Source organism: Schistocerca serialis, unplaced genomic scaffold (assembly GCF_023864345.2).
Source record: "Schistocerca serialis cubense isolate TAMUIC-IGC-003099 unplaced genomic scaffold, iqSchSeri2.2 HiC_scaffold_323, whole genome shotgun sequence".
NCBI lineage: Eukaryota > Metazoa > Arthropoda > Insecta > Orthoptera > Acrididae > Schistocerca > Schistocerca serialis.
This window is the reverse complement of record NW_026047893.1, coordinates 12501-17500: the sequence shown is the minus strand read 5'-3', so window position 1 is coordinate 17500 and position 5000 is coordinate 12501.

Genomic DNA, 5000 nt, shown 5'->3' with positions numbered 1-5000 from the left:
TCTATGCGAATCTGACAACACTAGGTCCGCCATGTCGAGCGCACCACAAAACATACCGCCATCTGTAGGTCTCCCTCAGCATGAGCTCCTGCAACGACGATACCGCCATCTATGGGACGCCAAGCCGACTAAGACATCGATGGGCCCACAGTGCCCATCTTTCGACGCCACCCACAAAGCATGCAGCCTGTGTCGACCACAGCACCCAAACGCCAGTGCCTCTGCCGCACGAAGTCGTGGACCGGCAATCACACCACCCGCACCCGCTCGTGCCCCACCCCAACCGCCAAACTCGCAACGCCAGCGGATGAACGGCGGAAGTTTCCCGCAGTCGTAATGTGCAATCCACACCTATAACTTGCGTTTCATGAAGAGTTATGTCCAATATGCGACATTCCCGCTGTCCCTATACATGAGCTGCGAGCTGTACCACGTACAAGCTACAGACGCGATCGCATTGCTCACTGTACGGATTCCCATGCCGAGCGATCAGCTAGGAAGCGCCCCATCCACGTCGGTACCCTTGGGCGTTGCACTCGCAGTCGCAAAAAACGTTGGGCAAATATATTTCTCCGATGCTGAGCGATCAGCTAGGAAGCGCCCCATCCATGTCGGTACTCGTACGCGTCGCACTCGCAGTCGCAAAAAACGCTGGGCAAATATATTTCTCGGAAGAGTAATGACAGTCCGAGCCTCCTGCGTGGGAAGAGTCTTTCTAGGCCCTGACCCACGGGAAGCGTGTAGCTTCCCCCATCCCGGACATTTCACGTCGTCACACTACCGGTATTGACTAATAGACTGATTGCTGATAATCATTAGCCACACACTGGGGGAAACGGCCGACAGGGGCGGCAACATAGTGGAGCCGCAGTGTCACTAATGTACAGAGATAGAACAGTTTCGACTGGAACCAGAGTAACCGTATACACGGCACTGATTAGTAATAGATGCAGAGCCATCAGAATACAGATAATATATACAACCGTCCCTATACATGCTGAAAGACTCTGCACACAATGAGAACCACACGTCAGCCAGACACTATCACACACTACTCTCTGCCTCTAACAGGCACACACACAATATCTAACCACCAGCATGGAAGAACATCCGGTGCATCCTCTCCGCCACATTACACAATCCACACTATCATAACCAGACCGGGAGGTCCACCCAGAAAACAGAATATCCCACCCTTCCGACATCCGCCATTGCTCAGCTAAGCCACGAACACCCACACATGTCCTACACAGGGGTGCACCCAACATCACAATACTGCCTCCTGTCACAGTACACAAACAATGGCAGGAATGAAAGACACAGATCTGCCACAACCTTGGAATCGGAGCGCCGCCTGTCATGAGCCACAAGTGCATCCTGACGTGACAAATCGGATGATCCCGCAGGCATGCACTTACGATAATCACTATCAACGAACCTGCCGCCCCCTCCCCCCCCAAAATACACCTTTCCCTACAACGTGTACCTTAACCTAAGCTATATTGTACCTTAACCTAAGCGATATTGTACCTTAACCTAAGGTATATCGTACCTTAACCTAACCTACATTGCGCCTTCACCTAACCTACGTTGTACCTTAACCTAACCTACGTTGTACCTTAACCTAACCTACGTTGTACCTTAACCTAACCTACGTTGTACCTTAACCTAACCTACGTTGTACCTTAACCTAACCTACGTTGTACCTTAACCTAACCTACGTTGTACCTTAACCTAACCTACGTTGTGCCTTAACCTAACCTACGTTGTGCCTTAACCTAACCTACGTTGTGCCTTAACCTAACCTACGTTGTGCCTTAACCTAACCTACGTTGTGCCTTAACCTAACCTACGTTGTGCCTTAACCTAACCTACGTTGTGCCTTAACCTAACCTATGTTGTGCCTTAACCTAACCTATGTTGTGCCTTAACCTAACCTATGTTGTGCCTTAACCTAACCTATGTTGTGCCTTAACCTAACCTATGTTGTGCCTTAACCTAACCTATGTTGTGCCTTAACCTAACCTATGTTGTGCCTTAACCTAACCTATGTTGTGCCTTAACCTAACCTATGTTGTGCCTTAACCTAACCTATGTTGTGCCTTAACCTAACCTATGTTGTGCCTTAACCTAACCTACGTTGTGCCTTAACCTAACCTACGTTGTGCCTTAACCTAACCTACGTTGTGCCTTAACCTAACCTACGTTGTGCCTTAACCTAACCTACGTTGTGCCTTAACCTAACCTACGTTGTGCCTTAACCTAACCTACGTTGTGCCTTAACCTAACCTACGTTGTGCCTTAACCTAACCTACATTGTGCCTTAACCTAACCTACGTTGTGCCTTAACCTAACCTACGTTGTGCCTTAACCTAACCTACGTTGTGCCTTAACCTAACCTACGTTGTGCCTTAACCTAACCTACGTTGTGCCTTAACCTAACCTACGTTGTGCCTTAACCTAACCTATGTTGTGCCTTAACCTAACCTATGTTGTGCCTTAACCTAACCTATGTTGTGCCTTAACCTAACCTATGTTGTGCCTTAACCTAACCTATGTTGTGCCTTAACCTAACCTATGTTGTGCCTTAACCTAACCTATGTTGTGCCTTAACCTAACCTATGTTGTGCCTTAACCTAACCTATGTTGTGCCTTAACCTAACCTATGTTGTGCCTTAACCTAACCTACGTTGTGCCTTAACCTAACCTACGTTGTGCCTTAACCTAACCCATATTGTACCTTAACCTAACCCATATTGTACCTTAACCTAACCCATATTGTACCTTAACCTAACCCATATTGTACCTTAACCTAACCCATATTGTACCTTAACGTAACCTAATTTGTGCCTTAACGTAACCTAATTTGTGCCTTAACGTAACCTAATTTGTGCCTTAACGTAACCTAATTTGTGCCTTAACGTAACCTAATTTGTGCCTTAACGTAACCTAATTTGTGCCTTAACGTAACCTAATTTGTGCCTTAACGTAACCTAATTTGTGCCTTAACGTAACCTAATTTGTGCCTTAACGTAACCTAATTTGTGCCTTAACGTAACCTAATTTGTGCCTTAACGTAACCTAATTTGTGCCTTAACGTAACCTAATTTGTGCCTTAACGTAACCTAATTTGTGCCTTAACGTAACCTAATTTGTGCCTTAACGTAACCTAATTTGTGCCTTAACGTAACCCATGTTGTGCCTTAACGTAACCCATGTTGTGCCTTAACGTAACCCAATTTGTGCCTTAACGTAACCCATGTTGTGCCTTAACCTAACCTATATTGTGCCTCAACCTAACCTATATTGCGCCTTAACCTGACGCACGTTGTCGCTGAACCTGCTCTGTAATTGTTATGCAACTCGTTAAATTAGTGTAGTGTTGCCTAACCGCAACCCTCGCAATATAGTTCGCTATTCGCACTGCCCGGTCCCCTGTGTATCGCGTCATGTTAAACACCTTGCAGGTGTTGCTGACTTTCCACATGCTCCTGCTGTACACTGTAATGTGGATAGCAGCAGGACGTACATGCCCCCCCCCCTTCCCCCCTGCCTTCGCAAGCTGGTCGTTGAGAAGTTTGCATGTTCAATGCCCTTCGCATGCCGACGTACTCAGCCTACGTTGTGGTACGGCCTGTCACCTGTCCGCCGATGTACGCAAAACCCACAAACTGTACTGCACATTGGTCCGTATGTACTGAATGATACATCGTGGCACATGTGTGACCGTACGACGACTGCGCCTAGCAACGGCAGACCATACAGTCCAAATATTGTGCACGCAGCTACGTGTCGTCTCCCTATAAGAGCTGGATTGCAGTGTGGTACGCCATTCAGACGTGTGGGAGGAACGGACGCCCTGGATGGCGATCAGCATGAGCAGTCTGTTGATGTAGTGGAGCGTGTATTCGGACGTAGTCGTCTCTTCTCACACACCGTGATAGCATGTTGCACCGCGTTCCACATCTGCGACATCCTGCAGAGGCCGGCTGACAGTCGTTCGCGCAATGGACACCGCATACGTACGGGGGCTACCTTCCACGTGTTCTCGAGGCGTGCACATGTTGTTGCGTCTATGTGGGCAGACGTAGTGTGTTGTGACACCTGACACAGGCATGCAATACTCGTTGCAAATGGCGATGGACGTCTACGTTTGCTGGTGACGTTACGCAAATGAACAACAGGTAACCCGTTGTGGTGCGGTTGTTCTCGCTAGAGGTGAATCAGTGTTGGCGACGATCGGTCGAGCTATTAACCGGTTGTTTCAGGGATACCCACCATGCCCACGAACGTGAAAGGGGACCCACCATGCCCACGAACGCGAAAGGGGATCTGGGTGTGAGGCGATACGCGGCGGTGGCTGGGTGGGACCGTCCCCGGCCGGTGAGGGGGGGCCGCCCGGCGTGCTGGCAGCGCGGTGCGTGGGCGCACGCGCTACAGCCGGCTGGTGGGGGCGGCCAGTGGCAGGCGCGCCGGCCGACGGACGCGGCAGGCGGCGCAGCTGCGCGCCGGCGCCCCCTGCTCGCGGCGCCTTGCGGCCAAAGTAGGTCCTCGCGGGCCCGGTGCGAAGCGCGGTGGCCATCTGCAGTGTGCTGGTCCGATTGAGGACTGTGTGCGCTGAGGATGCGCCGCCGCCCGGCGCTCGGCGCCGCGACGCCGTCTGCTGCTCGGTCGCCCCAGCGGTTCTCGCAGGTGGTTTGTATCGCAGCTGTGCGGACGTGTTGGCGCGTGCGCTGTGCTGGGAGAGTTCGCTTCGGCACCCAAGTGGGGCTTTTGTCCTTCTGTGGCGCTGGCGTTGGAGCTGCCGGTCACCGTAGGTGGCGCGTGTTGTCTCCCGCCGGCAATGCCACGACAGCACGCTCCCGGGCCTCTGTCGGCAGCGGCAAGCTCAGTTGGGAGCACGGGTGGTCGCACCTAAAGCGTCTACTCGCCTAACTCCGGGCGATTGCGCCTCTCTCGAACCCGACCAAGTACTTAGGACGGCGCTGCGCGCCGCCGGG